The following is a 17,517-nucleotide window of genomic DNA, read 5'->3' on the forward strand; positions in this document are numbered from 1 at the left end:
TAGTGTCTAGATCCAAGAAAGTCATGCTCCCCATGCTCTATTCTGCCTTGGTTAGACCACACCTGGAATATTGTGTCCAATTCTGGGCACCACAATTCAAGAGAGATATTGACAAGCTGGAATGTGTCCAGAGGAGAGCGACTAAAATGATAAAAGGTCTGGAGAACAAGCCCTATGAGGAGCGGTTTAAAGAGCTGGGTATGTTTAGCCTGAAGAAGAGAAGGCTGAAAGGAGACATGATAGCCATGTATAAATACGTGAGGGGAACTCATAGGGAGGAGGGAGTGAACTTGTTTTCTGCTTTCCTGGAGACTAGGACATGGAACAATGTCTTCAAACTATAAGAAAGGAGATTCCACCTGAACATGAGGAAGAACTTCCTGGCTGTGAGAGCTGTTCAGCAGTGGAACACTCTGCCTTGGAGTGTGGTGGAGGTTCCTTCTTTGGAGACTTTTAAACAGAGGCTGGATGGGGGTGCTTTGAATACAATTGTCCTGCTTCTTGGCAGAATGGGGTTGGACTGGATGGCCTATGAGGTCTCTTCCAACTCTATCATTCTATGACATGCATGATTGAGACCTTTACTCTAAAAAAGTTCCTTAAATTTCAGAAACTCCATGAGGTCTTTCCCTCTAGGACAGTGGTTCTCAACCTGTGGGTCCACAGATGTTTTGGCCTTCAACTCCCAGAAATCCTAACAGCTGGTAAACTGGTTGGGGTTTCTGGGAGTTGTAGGCCAAAACACATGGGGACCCACAGGTCTATGAAAAAATATAATACCTCGAGTTATGGCGATATGTTTTGAGTTTCTCCAGCAGGATTGCAAAACTTCTCCGGAAGGTGGCAGCATTGTCCCACGTTTCCTGCAAATCTTTCTCTTTTCCTTGAGGTGGTTGCCGCCCAGCACAAAAGAGAATGTGAAAGATGCTGGCCCAGTTTTCGGGAATAGATTTCAGAAGGAAAAGGGATGGAGGTCCACATTCAGTCCAAAGCAGAACCATCCACATGCTGCTGCTCTGCAGGAAAACGTGCCTTGTGCATGGACGTGCATAGCACATTTTGCATTAATGCCCAGCGTCGGATATGCATACACACAGGTGGAAAGGGTCTACAGTGTGACACATTGCATTGACAACCAAGTACAGAAGAGGGCTATGGAGCTCATGCAATGTATCATATCTATATCCATGTATATTCACTTGGCATTTTCTATGCACAGCATTCATTTCCTGACTCATGGGTAGCCTGGCTGTCATACTATTGGTGCCACATATATGCTGATATATAAAACTGAAAATTTTTGGTGACTGTGAAACAGACAAATTCCGTTCATTGTTGCATCAACACAGTTCCATGGATATCTCATATAGGTCTTGATGTTATTGTTCTGATTTGTTATTGTTCCATTGAATCAGTTGGGTTTACCAATGTGTGTGCAGAGCATCTGTCAACTGGTTTAACCTAGCATGACCCACAATTAGGGTTGTGTTGTGCATTCGGGATGAATCTTATTTATTTTATTACAGTATTTATATTCTGCCCTTCTCACCCCACAGGGTGGATTACAATGTACATATACATGGCAAACATTCAATGCCATAGACACACAACATATATACACCGACACTCAGAAGCTATTTAATATTCCAGCTTTTGGCCACCAGGGGAGCTGTCATTTCACTGTCCGTTTGTGACACAGATGAAGTACTTCCTCATTCTTTGCATGCTTGCTGGAGATTTTTATGGCCTCGTAAATTAGTTAAATTTGCCTCCTCGCATGAGGGGTACCTAAATTTCCTACTTGACAGATGCAACTATCTTTCAGGTGGCAAAGGTTGACAGCAAGCTACACAAATTGGTCGGAAGCTCATTCCGACCTGGGCTGGCTTTGAATGCATGACCTTTTGGAAAGTAGTGATCTTAATGCAACTGACTCCCAGCCAGCTGCGCCACAGTCCAGATGCAAAACCTGCATATACACGCACTCTTTCCAAGACAAGGAGGCAAATTCTGTTTCTTACTCTAGAGGAGAGGAGCTCAGCTGTAGGCAAGCGCATGCACTTTCTCTCCCAAACCTGCACACCACACACACTCTTTCCAAGGCAAGGAGGCAAGATCTGTTTCTTACTCTAGAGGAGAAGTGCTCAGCAGTAGGCACACTTTAAGGAAGCTTCTGTCTGTTTCTACTCTAGAGGAGGGGCGCTCAGCTACAGGCAGAAAGACGTGCTTTCTCTCAGGGCCTGCACCATACCAGCAGCCACACATTCTTTCCAAGGCATTTTAAGGAGGCCTCCCCCTTTCACATGAGGAAGAACAACGACCTCCTGGAAGAGGAGAGGAAACTGATGGCACAATGGGTTAAACCCTTGTGCTGGCAGGACTGAAGACTGACATGTCGCAGGTTTGAATCTGGAAAGAATGTGGATGATAGACAGACACTCAGAGGCTGTTTAACATTCCAGCTTCTGGGCACCAGGGAAGCTATCACTTCACCGTCCGTTTCTGACACTGATGAAGTACTTCCTCATTCTTTGCGTACTTCCTGGAGATTTTTATGGCCTTGTAAATCAGTAAAATTAGCATCCTTACATAAGTGGTACCTAAATTTCCTGCTTGAGAGATGCAACTGTCTTTCAGGCTGCAAAGGTGGACAACAAGCTACACAATTTTGGTCAGAAGCTCACTCCAACCTGGGCTGGCTTCGAACTCGTGACCTTTTGGTCAGTAGTGATCTTAATGCAGCTGACTCCCAGCCAGCTGCGCCACAATCCCGGTGCACTCGTTTTGTGTCCCGGCTTTTGATGGGGGCGCCCGACCCATTTTTTAATCGGGAGGGCAGATATCTCTTTTTGCTCTGAGGTACCAAAAAATCAGTTTTCTATTGGCCCATTATGGGGGGGGGAATTCCCCTCCAGGCTCCCCTTCCCAGTACATTCTTTAAGGAGGCTTCTTCTTATCTGCTGTTTCTACTCTAGGGGAGGTGCTCGGCTTCGGGCACAGGCAGGCATGTGCTTTCTGGGCCTGGACACCACACACGCACTCTCTTTCCAAGGCAAGGAGGCAAGTTCTGTTTCTTACTCTAGAGTAAGAGGCACTTGACTGCAGGTACTGGCAGGTATGCACATTTTCTGGGTCTGCACACTACAGAGATACACTATCTTTCCAAGGAAAGGAGGCAAGTTTGGGGAGCATGAGTGCTTTATCGCCCAGGCTACACCACACCTGCCTGACACACACTCTCCAAAGCATTTTAAGGGGGCTTCCCACTTCCAGGTAAGGAAGAGTGATAGCCTCTTGGAAGAAGAGGGTATTTTTCAGGAAATGAGGGTGTACTTTTTGTTTGCTGGGCAATTAATAAAAAAAATTAAACTATGATGCCCAAAAGCAGGCCAGAAGCGGGGACGTGCTCTAGCTGCAGCTGGCTTTAAGTCAAGCTGTTTTTTGTACCAGGAGGGGTCTTCCCGTTGCGTGCTCCTGAAGTACTGAAAGACATGAAAGAAATGGGAAAAACGAATTCCACGCACAACTCTACCCTTAATTCTCACCAAACATAGACGAATATTGTGAGAACAGCCAGGAGTCAATTCCGGGTTTTCATGCACATCTAGATTCATCTGAAAGACACACAAGAAACGAAGGAAACGAGAAAAATGAATTCCGCACACAATTCTACCCACAATTCACACCGGAAGTAAAGGAACGTTGTGAGAACAACCAGGACTCAATTCTGGGTTTTCATGCACATCTAGACTCATCTCAAAGACATGAAGGAAACAAAAAAAAGTGAATTCTGTGCACAATTCTATCCACAATTCTGACCAAAAATAGAGGAACATTTTGAGAACAGCCAGGAATCAATTCCTAGTTTTCATGCACATCTAGACTCATCTCAAAGACACATAGGAAACGGGAAAAATGAATTCTGCACACAACTCTACCCGCAATTCTCACCAGAAGTAGAGGAAGATTGTGAAAACAACCAGGAGTCAATTCTGGGATTTCATGCTCATGTAGACTCATCTGAAAGACACAAATTTTTTTGAAGGAAACGGGTAAAGCAAATTCTGTGCACAATTCTACCCACAATTCTCACCAGAAGTAGAGGAACGTTGTGAGAACAACCAGGACTCAATTCTGGGATTTCATTCTCATGTAGACTCATCTCAAAGACATGAAAGAAACAGGAAAAAATGAATTCTGCGCACAACTCTGTCCACAATTCTCACCAGACGTAGAGGAACATTGTGAGAACAGCCAGGAGTCAATTCTGGGATTTCATGCTCATGTAGACTCATCTCAAAGATACGAAGGAAATGGGAAAAATGAATTCTGCGCACAACTCTACCCACAATTCTCACCAGAAGTAGAGGAATGTTGTGAGAACAGCCAGGAGTCAGTTCTGGGATTTCATGCTCATGTAGACTCATCTCAAAGACACGAAGGAAACAAAGGAAAATGAATTCTGCGCACAACTCTACTCGCAATTCCACCAGAAGTAGAGGAACGTTATGATAACAGCTCGGAGTCAATTCTGGGATTTCATGCACATCTAGATTCATCTGAAAGACACAAAAGAAACAAAGGAAAATGGGAAAGATGACTTCCACACACAACTATACCCGCAATTCTCACCAGAAGTAGAGGTACCTTGTGAGAACAACCAGGACACAATTCTCACCAGACGTAGAGGAACATTGTGAGAACAGCCAGGAGTCAATTCTGGGATTTCATGCTCATGTAGACTCATCTCAAAGAAATGAAGGAAATGGAAAAATGAATTCTGCGCACTACTCTGTCCACAATTCTTACCAGAAGTAGAGGAACGTTGTGAGAACAGCCAGGAGTCATTTCTGGGATTTCATGCTCATGTAGACTCATCTCAAAGAAATGAAGGAAATGGAAAAAATGAATTCCGCACACAACTCTGTCCACAATTCTCACCAGAAGTAGAGGAACGTTGTGAGAACAGCCAGGAGTCAATTCTGGGATTTCTTGCTCATGTAGACTCATCTCAAAGACATGAAAGAAACAGGAAAAATGAATTCTGCGCACTACTCTGTCCACAATTCTTACCAGAAGTAGAGGAACGTTGTGAGAACAACCAGGAGTCAATTCTGGGTTTTCATGCTCATGTAAACTCATCTCAAAGACACGAAGGAAACAGGAAGAATGAATTCTGCGCACAACTCTACCCACAATTATCACCAGATGGAGAGGAATGCTGTGAGAACAACTAGGACTCAATTCTGGGTTTTCATGTGCATCTAGACTCATCTCAAAGACACATAGGGAATGGAAAAAAATGAATTCTGCACACAACTCTGTCTGCAATTCTCACCAGAAGTAGAGGAACATTGTGAGAACAACCAGGAGTCAATTCTGGGATTTCATGCTCATGTAGACTCATCTCAAAGACACGAAGGAAACAGGAAGAATGAATTCTGCGCACAACTCTACCCACAATTATCACCAGATGTAGAGGAATGTTGTGAGAACAACTAGGACTCAATTCTGGGTTTTCATGTGCATCTAGACTCATCTCAAAGACACATAGGAAATGGGAAAAATGAATTCCGCACACAACTCTATCTGCAATTCTCACCAGAAGTAGAGGAACATTGTGAGAACAACCAGGAGACAATTCTGGAATTTCATGCTCATGTAGACTCATCTCAAAGACATGAAGGGAATGGGAAAAATTAATTCTGCACACAACTCTACCCACAATTCTCACCAGATGTAGAGGAACATTGTGAGAACAGCCACTAGTCAATTCTGGGATTTCATGCTCATGTAGACTCATCTGAAAGACACAAAAGAAATGAAGGAAATGGGTAAAACAAATTCTGTGCACAATTCTACCCACAATTCTCACCAGAAGTAGAGGAACGTTGAGAGAACAACCAGGAGTCAATTCTGGGATTTCATGCTTATGCAGACTCATCTCAAAGATACGAAGGAAATGGGAAAAATGAATTCTGCGCACAACTCTACCCACAATTCTCACCAGAAGTAGAGGAATGTTGTGAGAACAGCCAGGAGTCAGTTCTGGGATTTCATGCTCATGTAGACTCATCTCAAAGACACGAAGGAAACAAAGGAAAATGAATTCTGCGCACAACTCTACTCGCAATTCCACCAGAAGTAGAGGAACGTTATGATAACAGCTCGGAGTCAATTCTGGGATTTCATGCACATCTAGATTCATCTGAAAGACACAAAAGAAACAAAGGAAAATGGGAAAGATGACTTCCACACACAACTATACCCGCAATTCTCAACAGAAGTAGAGGAACATTGTGAAAACTGCCCAGAATTGATGTCAGTCAATTCTGGGATTTCATGCTCATGTAGACTCATCTGAAAGACACAAAAGAAATGAAGGAAATGGGTAAAACAAATTCTGCACACAATTCTACCCACAATTCTAACCAGAAGTAGAGGAACGTTGTGAGAACAACCAAGACTCAATTCTGGGTTTTCATGTGCATCTAGACTCATCTCAAAGACACATAGGAAACGGGAAAAATGAATTCTGCACACAACTCTACCTTCAATTCTCACCAGAAGTAGAGGAACATTGTGAGAACAACCAGGACTCAATTCTGGGTTTTCATGCGCATCTAGACTCATCTCAAAGACACATAGGTAACAGGGAAAATGAATTCTGTGCACAACTCTACCCACAATTCTCACCAGATGTAGAGGAACATTGTGAGAACAGCCAGGAATCAATTCCTAGTTTTCATGCACATCTAGACTCATCTCAAAGACACATAGGAAATAGGGAAAATGAATTCTGCGCACAAGCCGACCCACAATTCTCACCAGATGTGGAGGAACGTTGTGAGAACAGCCAGGAGTCAATTCTGGGTTTTTATGCTCACGTAGACTCATCCCAAGAGTGGATTTCCCATCTCTTGAGTGAGAGATAAAACTTGCACATGCTTTGAAGCATTGGACACACAATCAGAAATGAACAAAATCACCTGAGGTGAGTTGGAACAATTATTTCAATTAATGTCATGGCGGAAATCTCGACATTCCAGTAGGGCAAGGACCGTAAAAGGTTATTACAGTGCATCAAGCTTGAATGACTGAGCGTGAAGGTTTAGGTCGCCCTCTGAACATCCCACCCATCACCCCCAGCTCCTATTTGTGGGTGGGATTGGATAACCTCAAGAAGTTTCGCCACCTGATATTTCTGGTTATTGAAAGGGTCAATCAAATGCCACGAAGCATTCACTTCAGTTTCCCAGGGATGTCAGTCCAAATGTATGCTGGGCAGGAGATATCTGTCAAAACGCACAGGATGGGATCGATAGTGCAATTCCGTGCTTCTGTTCTACACAAAAGAGCAGACTGAGAACATACATTTGAAGCAGGCATTCGACCAAAAATGGAGAAATGGACCCCAAGTGTCCTTAGGAGGAATCAACCATCAACAGTTTCAAGAAACAAGGTTTTCCCATGAATGTATTTCTCCAGAGACCATGCTAACAGAGGTGGCCCTAGGTAATTTTCAACGGTAAGCAAACAGTATTTTGGCGCCCTCCCCAACCAATCATTGATATATATTTTCTGTTTGTTGTGGGAGTTCTGTGTGCCATATTTGGTTCAATTCCATCATTGGTGGAGTTCAGAATGCTCTTTGATTGTAGGCGAACTATACATCCCAGTAACTACACTTGCCGCACTTGCTCCCTTGCCTGGCCTGCTATGGGTCTGGAGGCGTGCCTGAAGACCCCGGCGTGTGCACCAAAAGTCACCTCTTCTCCTGACTTTCTCCTCAGCCATTGGGACCAAAAGAGAGAGAGAGAGAGAGAGAGACAGAGGTGGAGATGCCCACCTTTCCTGAAGGTAGGCGCAAAAACAAAGGAGGGAGCGGACGTGGGAGATACCACCAGTTGGAGGGTGTCTCTCTCTCTCTCTCTCTCTTGGTCCCAATGGCTGAAGAGAAAGTCAGGAGAAGAGGCGACTTTTGGTGCGCACGCTGGGGTCTTCAGACACTCCTCCGGATTCGAAGCGGGCCAGGCGCGGCGGCTCCGCCTCTTGGCCCACCCGCGGATTGGGGAGAGGAGAGGAGGCGGGTGGAGTGCCGGGGGATCAGGAAAGGGAGCCGGTCATGGGGAAGGGATTGAACGTGGAGAACGATTAAACGCCGGCTCTGCTCGCGCACCCGGTGGCCAGGTGGAGCAGGAACGAGAGGGGCTAGGCGAGGCTCAAGGGCTCGGCCCCTTTGGGAAGAGGATCACCTGGCAGCGAGAGAAGAAAGCCGAGGCTCCCCCCGGACTGCTAGGGCTGTTGTGAGCTGAGGGGGCGCTCCTCAAGTGGCGGTCGAGGGGCATTTACAGAGGCGCCTCTGCGCCCCTGGCAAAAAAAAGAGTTCTGCGACCGCTTACTTCATGTAATGGACGAGCCTTCCCTGCATGCTAAGCATTATACTGTGTTGCGGTGATTTTTCTGGACTGTATAACCATGTTCCAGAAGCATTCTCTCCTAATATTTCACCCACATCTATGGCAGGGATCCTAAGAGGTTGTGAGGTCTGTTGGAAACAAGGCAAGTGGGGTTTATATATCTGTAGAATAATGTCCAGGGTGGGAGAAGGAACTCTGATCTGTTGGAAGCAAGTGTGAATGTTGCAATTGGCCAGTTTGACTAACATTGAATGGCTTGCCAGCTTCAAAGCCTAGCTGCTTCCTGCCTGGGGAATCCTCAACATACAAGTCTTTCTCCCATCCTGGTCATTATTCCACAGATATATAAACACCACTTGCCTAGTTTCCAACAGACTTCACAATTTCTGAGGATGCCTGCCATAGATGTGGGTGAAACATCAGGAGAGAATGCTTCTGCAACATGGCCATATAGCCCAGAAAACTCATAGCAACCCAGTGATTTCGGCAATGAAAGCCTTCGACAACACAGCGGTCTTTCGATGGTTTTGTAGTATTTCAATGCACCTATGTTTAATTCGATTTTAATGTATATAATATTAATAATAACAATATTTCCTGCCCAAATCTTTTCAGTTCTTGTGTAAAAGACAGGTATTAAAATGTGTTTCTATGAAATACGTATATGTTTTAGATTTTAATTTATGCATTGTATGATTGTATGATTTTTAGTGTTAGCTGCTTTGAGGCTTTCATGTTCCTTGATTCATGTCTGGGCAATGCTGTGTTTGGTGGTATATGGCACAGGCCAGCTAACACCTCCCAACCAAGGATTCCCCCAGGCAGGAAGCAGTCAGGCTTTGAAGCTGCAAGGCCATTCAATGTGTGTGTGTGTGTGTGTGTGTGTGTGTGTATGTGTATATATATATATATATGTTTTCCCCTGACATTAAATTCAGTCATGTCCTCTCTGTGCCAAGTTTGGTCTTTATTGGTAATTGGATGAGTGTCGCTTTAGTCTGAGGAAGTGAGTGAAGGTACTGCAAGTCCCATCGTCCATGGTCCATCCTCCTCCAAACAGCACCAGGATCTAGTGTGGGTCATGGGGGGTCTATGTGCCAAGTTTGGTCTTGATCAGTTATTGGATGAGGGTCGCAGTGGTCTTGGAAAGTGAGTGAAGGTACTTCAAGTCCCATCATCCATGATCCATCCTCCTCCAAACTGTACCAGGATGTAGAGAGGGTCATGGGGGCTCTGTGTGCCAAGTTTGGTCTTGATCAGTCATTGGATGAGGGTCGCAGCGGTCTTGGGAAGTGAGTGAAGATACTTCAAGTCCCATCATCCATGATCCATCCTCCTCCAAACTGTACCAGGATGTAGAGAGGGTCATGGGGGCTCTGTGTGCCAAGTTTGGTCTTGATCAGTCATTGATGATGGTCACAGTGGTCTTGGGAAGTAAGTGGAGGTACTTCAAGTTTCATCATCCGTGGTCCTTCCTCCTCGAAACTGCACCAGGATGTAGAATGGGCCATGGGGGATCTGTGTGCCAAGTTTGGTCTTGATCAGTCATTGATGATGGTCGCAGTGGTCTTGGGAAGTGAGTGGAGGTACTTCAAGTTTCATCATCCGTGGTCCTTCCTCCTCGAAACTGCACCAGGATGTAGAATGGGCCATGGGGGATCTGTGTGCCAAGTTTGGTCTTGATCAGTCATTGCTTGATGGTCGCAGTGGTCTTGGGAAGTGAGTGAAGGTACTTCGGTTTCATCATCCGTGGTCCTTCCTCCTTGAAACTGCACCATATGTAGAATGGGCAATGGGGGCTCTGTGTGCCAACTATGATCTTGATCAGTCATTGGATGAGGGTCACAGTGGTCTGAGGAAGTGCGTGTAAGCACTGCAAGTCCCATAATCCATGGTCCATCCTCCTCCAAACAGCACCAGAATCTTGAGTTGGCCACTGGACCTCTCTGTGCCAAATTTGGTCTTTATTGGTAATTGGATGAGTGTCGCTATAGTCTGAGGAAGTAAGTGAAGGTACTGCAAGTCCCATCATCCATGGTCCATCCTCCTCCAAACAGCACCAGGATCTAGTGTGGGTCATGGGGGCTCTGTGTTCCAAGTTTGACAATGGAAAACCTCTTCCAAACCAATCTAGCAAAGAAAACCCATAGGGTCACCATAGGTTGGATATGACTTGAAGGCACACATAGCATGGGATCTCCAGCCAGAACATAGGAATCTCCAGGATGTGTACTGAGCATTAATTCAAAATGTGCCTTATGTATCCATGCACAAGGCATATCAGGATGAATAGTGCTGCTTCCACCACCTTGAACTCAATGTGGACTTTTCCAACATCTCCAACTACTTCTGTAGCACTCAAATACGCAAACATCTACTAAATCCTAGCCATGAAGGCTCCAATTCTTGAACTGAGCATTGTTACATTGCTGGCCTCCATGACGTGCCTTGTTGTTTCCTTCATGCAGCAATGCTCAAATATGTATTCATCTGGATGGCTCCCTTGAGGGCTGGGATTTTAACATGGAGAAATAAATACATAATGCGCCTGATTTATGGTGTCACTCCCATTTGATTTTACTTTGTTGCCTTTCCATGGATTTCTTTACACCTGGATGGTTTTAAAGGCCCTTCCAAGCCAGGCTCCAAGCCACACGACTCACTCCCTTTTGACGGCAGCTTGACGCATACATGTTAATTCTCCTCTCCATCTCAGTCTATCATAGAAACATACCGTCAAACCCTCTCAATGCATTTGAATATTAGGGCTGCGTTGTTAAGTTGATTGGTCACATAAATTATTTATGGTCTTTGAATGGATGAAAACGGAGCTCTGAATTAACTGGAATTTCTCCCTATCTCCTCCCCACACCATTGTTGCTATTACATGTTTCAGTGTTCTCTACGTGCATGGTATTTGGCATGTTTTCCAATTACGAGAAGAATTCATGCATGCAATGGACTTAAAATTCAACTGAATTGAAATCAACCTGACTTAAAATCCAACTGATTGACAACTCCATCGAATGAAACCACCCCTGAATTGACACACAACAGATTGTAAACAAAACTGGCTAAAAAAATAAATTATCGATTTACACGGGGGTTATGGGTCCAGGACCCCTGGGAGCAGTAGTTTGTGAGGCCTCAGGGCTTCTCCTGGAGATGGTTCATGAAAACAGGAGGTCTCAGGTCTTGTCCTGGAGATGGTTCATGAAAACAGGAGGTCTCAGGACTTGTCCTGGAGATGGTTAATGAAAACAGGAGGTCTCAGGGCTTGTCCTTGAGATGGTTCATGAAAGCAGGAGGTCTCGGGACTTGTCCTGGAGATGGTTCATGAAAACAGGAGGTCTCAGGACTTGTCCTGGAGATGGTTCATGAAAACGGGAGGTCTCGGGACTTGTCCTGGAGATGGTTCATGAAAACAGGGGGTCTCAGGACTTGTCCTGGAGATGGTTCATGAAAACAGGGGGTCTCAGGACTTGTCCTGGAGATGGTTCATGAAAACAGGATGTCTCAGGGCTTGTCCTGGAGATGGTTCATGAAAACAGGGGGTCTCAAGGCTTGTCCTAGAGATGGTTCATAAAAACAGGAGGACTCAGGACTTGTCCTTGAGATGGTTCATGAAAACAGGAGGTCTCAGGACTTGTCCTTGAGATGGTTCATGAAAGCAGGAGGTCTCGGGACTTGTCCTGGAGATGGTTCATGAAAACAGGGGGTCTCAGGACTTGTCCTGGAGATGGTTCATGAAAACAGGGGGTCTCAGGACTTGTCCTGGAGATGGTTCATGAAAACAGGGGGTCTCAGGGCTTGTCCTGGAGATGGTTCATGAAAACAGGGGGTCTCAGGACTTGTCCTGGAGATGGTTCATGAAAACAGGAGGTCTCAGGGCTTGTCCTGGAGATGGTTCATGAAAACAGGGGGTCTCAGGACTTGTCCTGGAGATGGTTCATGAAAACAGGGGGTCTCAGGGCTTGTCCTGGAGATGGTTCATGAAAACAGGGGGTCTCAGGACTTGTCCTGGAGATGATTCATGAAAACAGGAGGTCTCAGGGCTTGTCCTGGAGATGGTTCATGAAAACAGGGGGTCTCAGGGCTTGTCCTGGAGATGGTTCATGAAAACAGGAGGTCTCAGGGCTTGTCCTGGAGATGGTTCATGAAAACAGGGGGTCTCAGGACTTGTCCTGGAGATGGTTCATGAAAACAGGGGGTCTCAGGACTTGTCCTGGAGATGGTTCATGAAAACAGGGGGTCTCAGGGCTTGTCCTGGAGATGGTTCATGAAAACAGGGGGTCTCAGGACTTGTCCTGGAGATGGTTCATGAAAACAGGGGGTCTCAGGGCTTGTCCTGGAGATGGTTCATGAAAACAGGGGGTCTCAGGACTTGTCCTGGAGATGATTCATGAAAACAGGAGGTCTCAGGGCTTGTCCTGGAGATGGTTCATGAAAACAGGGGGTCTCAGGGCTTGTCCTGGAGATGGTTCATGAAAACAGGAGGTCTCAGGGCTTGTCCTGGAGATGGTTCATGAAAACAGGAGGTCTAAGGACTTGTCCTTGAGATGGTTCATGAAAGCAGGAGGTCTCGGGACTTGTCCTGGAGATGATTCATGAAAACAGGTAGTCTCAGGACTTGTCCTGGAGATGGTTCATGAAAACAGGGGGTCTCAGGGCTTGTCCTGGAGATGGTTCATGAAAACAGGGGGTCTCAGGGCTTGTCCTGGAGATGATTCATGAAAACAGGAGGTCTCAGGACTTGTCCTGGAGATGGTTCATGAAAACAGGGGGTCTCAGGGCTTGTCCTGGAGATAGTTCATGAAAACAGGGGGTCTCAGGGCTTCTCCTGGAGATGGTTCATGAAAACAGGAGGTTTCAGAGCTTGTCCTGGAGATGGTTCATGAAAACAGGAGGTCTCAGGACTTGTCCTGGAAATTGTTCATGAAAACAGGGGGTCTCAGGGCTTGTCCTGGAGATGGTTCATGAAAACAGGGGGTCTCAGGGCTTGTCCTGGAGATGGTTCATGAAAACAGGGGGTCTCAGGGCTTGTCCTGGAAATGGTTCATGAAAACAGGGGGTCTCAGGACTTGTCCTGGAGATGGTTCATGAAAACAGGAGGTCTCAGGGTTTGTCCTGGAGATGGTTCATGAAAACAGGGGGTCTCAGGGCTTGTCCTGGAGATGGTTCATGAAAACAGGGGGTCTCAGGGCTTGTCCTGGAGATGGTTCATGAAAACAGGGGGTCTCAGGGCTTGTCCTGGAAATGGTTCATGAAAACAGGAGGTCTCAGGGCTTGTCCTGGAGATGGTTCATGAAAACAGGAGGTCTCAGGACTTGTCCTGGAGATGGTTCATGAAAACAGGAGGTCTCAGGACTTGTCCTGGAAATTGTTCATGAAAACAGGGGGTCTCAGGGCTTGTCCTGGAGATGGTTCATGAAAACAGGGGGTCTCAGGGCTTGTCCTGGAGATGGTTCATGAAAACAGGGGGTCTCAGGACTTGTCCTGGAGATGATTCATGAAAACAGGAGGTCTCAGGGCTTGTCCTGGAGATGGTTCATGAAAACAGGGGGTCTCAGGGCTTGTCCTGGAGATGGTTCATGAAAACAGGAGGTCTCAGGGCTTGTCCTGGATATTGTTAATGAAAACAGGAGGCCTCAGGGCTTGTCCTGGAGATGGTTCATGAAAACAGGAGGTCTCAGGACTTGTCCTGGAGATGGTTCATGAAAACAGGAGGTCTCAGGACTTGTCCTGGCGATGGTTCATGAAAACAGGGGGTCTCAGGACTTGTCCTGGAGATGGTTCATGAAAACAGGGGGTCTCAGGGCTTGTCCTGGAGATGGTTCATGAAAACAGGGGGTCTCAGGACTTGTCCTGGAGATGATTCATGAAAACAGGAGGTCTCAGGGCTTGTCCTGGAGATGGTTCATGAAAACAGGGGGTCTCAGGGCTTGTCCTGGAGATGGTTCATGAAAACAGGAGGTCTCAGGGCTTGTCCTGGAGATGGTTCATGAAAACAGGGGGTCTCAGGACTTGTCCTGGAGATGGTTCATGAAAACAGGGGGTCTCAGGACTTGTCCTGGAGATGGTTCATGAAAACAGGGGGTCTCAGGGCTTGTCCTGGAGATGGTTCATGAAAACAGGGGGTCTCAGGACTTGTCCTGGAGATGGTTCATGAAAACAGGAGGTCTCAGGGCTTGTCCTGGAGATGGTTCATGAAAACAGGGGGTCTCAGGACTTGTCCTGGAGATGGTTCATGAAAACAGGGGGTCTCAGGGCTTGTCCTGGAGATGGTTCATGAAAACAGGGGGTCTCAGGACTTGTCCTGGAGATGATTCATGAAAACAGGAGGTCTCAGGGCTTGTCCTGGAGATGGTTCATGAAAACAGGGGGTCTCAGGGCTTGTCCTGGAGATGGTTCATGAAAACAGGAGGTCTCAGGGCTTGTCCTGGAGATGGTTCATGAAAACAGGGGGTCTCAGGACTTGTCCTGGAGATGGTTCATGAAAACAGGGGGTCTCAGGACTTGTCCTGGAGATGGTTCATGAAAACAGGGGGTCTCAGGGCTTGTCCTGGAGATGGTTCATGAAAACAGGGGGTCTCAGGACTTGTCCTGGAGATGGTTCATGAAAACAGGGGGTCTCAGGGCTTGTCCTGGAGATGGTTCATGAAAACAGGGGGTCTCAGGACTTGTCCTGGAGATGATTCATGAAAACAGGAGGTCTCAGGGCTTGTCCTGGAGATGGTTCATGAAAACAGGGGGTCTCAGGGCTTGTCCTGGAGATGGTTCATGAAAACAGGAGGTCTCAGGGCTTGTCCTGGAGATGGTTCATGAAAACAGGAGGTCTCAGGACTTGTCCTTGAGATGGTTCATGAAAGCAGGAGGTCTCGGGACTTGTCCTGGAGATGATTCATGAAAACAGGTAGTCTCAGGACTTGTCCTGGAGATGGTTCATGAAAACAGGGGGTCTCAGGGCTTGTCCTGGAGATGGTTCATGAAAACAGGGGGTCTCAGGGCTTGTCCTGGAGATGATTCATGAAAACAGGAGGTCTCAGGACTTGTCCTGGAGATGGTTCATGAAAACAGGGGGTCTCAGGGCTTGTCCTGGAGATAGTTCATGAAAACAGGGGGTCTCAGGGCTTCTCCTGGAGATGGTTCATGAAAACAGGAGGTTTCAGAGCTTGTCCTGGAGATGGTTCATGAAAACAGGAGGTCTCAGGACTTGTCCTGGAAATTGTTCATGAAAACAGGGGGTCTCAGGGCTTGTCCTGGAGATGGTTCATGAAAACAGGGGGTCTCAGGGCTTGTCCTGGAGATGGTTCATGAAAACAGGGGGTCTCAGGGCTTGTCCTGGAAATGGTTCATGAAAACAGGGGGTCTCAGGACTTGTCCTGGAGATGGTTCATGAAAACAGGAGGTCTCAGGGTTTGTCCTGGAGATGGTTCATGAAAACAGGGGGTCTCAGGGCTTGTCCTGGAGATGGTTCATGAAAACAGGGGGTCTCAGGGCTTGTCCTGGAGATGGTTCATGAAAACAGGGGGTCTCAGGGCTTGTCCTGGAAATGGTTCATGAAAACAGGAGGTCTCAGGGCTTGTCCTGGAGATGGTTCATGAAAACAGGAGGTCTCAGGACTTGTCCTGGAGATGGTTCATGAAAACAGGAGGTCTCAGGACTTGTCCTGGAAATTGTTCATGAAAACAGGGGGTCTCAGGGCTTGTCCTGGAGATGGTTCATGAAAACAGGGGGTCTCAGGGCTTGTCCTGGAGATGGTTCATGAAAACAGGGGGTCTCAGGGCTTGTCCTGGAAATGGTTCATGAAAACAGGGGGTCTCAGGGCTTGTCCTGGAGATGGTTCATGAAAACAGGAGGTCTCAGGGTTTGTCCTGGAGATGGTTCATGAAAACAGGGGGTCTCAGGGCTTGTCCTGGAGATGGTTCATGAAAACAGGGGGTCTCAGGGCTTGTCCTGGAGATGGTTCATGAAAACAGGGGGTCTCAGGGCTTGTCCTGGAAATGGTTCATGAAAACAGGAGGTCTCAGGGCTTGTCCTGGAGATGGTTCATGAAAACAGGAGGTCTCAGGGCTTGTCCTGGAGATGGTTCATGAAAACAGGGGGTCTCAGGGCTTGTCCTGGAGATGGTTCATGAAAACAGGAGGTCTCAGGGCTTGTCCTGGAGATGGTTCATGAAAACAGGAGGTCTCAGGGCTTGTCCTGGAGATGGTTCATGAAAACAGGAGGTCTCAGGACTTGTCCTGGAGATGGTTCATGAAAACAGGAGGTTTCAGGGCTTGTCCTGGAGATGGTTCATGAAAACAGGAGGTCTCAGGGCTTGTCCTGGAGATGGTTCATGAAAACAGGGGGTCTCAGGGCTTGTCCTGGAGATCGTTCATGAAAACAGGTGGTTTTAGGACTTATCCTGGAGATGGTTCATGAAAACAGGGGGTCTCAGGACTTGTCCTTGAGATGGTTCATGAAAACAGGAGGTCTCAGGGCTTGTCCTGGAGATGGTTCATGAAAACAGGGGGTCTCGGGGCTTGTCCTGGAGATGATTCATAAAAACAGGAGGACTCAGAACTTGTCCTGGAGATGGTTCATGAAAACAGGGGGTCTCAGGGCTCGTTCTGGAGATGGTTCATGAAAACAGGGGGTCTCAGGGCTTGTCCTGGAGATGGTTCATGAAAACAGGAGGTCTCGGGACTTGTCCTGGAGATGGTTCATGAAAACAGGAGGTCTCGGGACTTGTCCTGGAGATGGTTCATGAAAACAGGAGGTCTCAGGGCTTGTCCTGGAGATGGTTCATGAAAACAGGAGGTCTCAGGACTTGTCCTGGAGATGGTTCATGAAAACAGGAGGTCTCAGGGCTTGTCCTGGAGATGGTTCATGAAAACAGGAGGTCTCAGGGCTTGTCCTGGAGATGGTTCATGAAAACAGGGGGTCTCAGGGCTTGTCCTGGAGATCGTTCATGAAAACAGGTGGTTTTAGGACTTGTCCTGGAGATGGTTCATGAAAACAGGGGGTCTCAGGACTTGTCCTTGAGATGGTTCATGAAAACAGGAGGTCTCAGGGCTTGTCCTGGAGATGGTTCATGAAAACAGGGGGTCTCGGG

Source organism: Anolis sagrei, chromosome 9 (genome assembly GCF_037176765.1).
Source record: "Anolis sagrei isolate rAnoSag1 chromosome 9, rAnoSag1.mat, whole genome shotgun sequence".
In the NCBI taxonomy this organism is placed as follows: Eukaryota; Metazoa; Chordata; class Lepidosauria; order Squamata; family Dactyloidae; genus Anolis; species Anolis sagrei.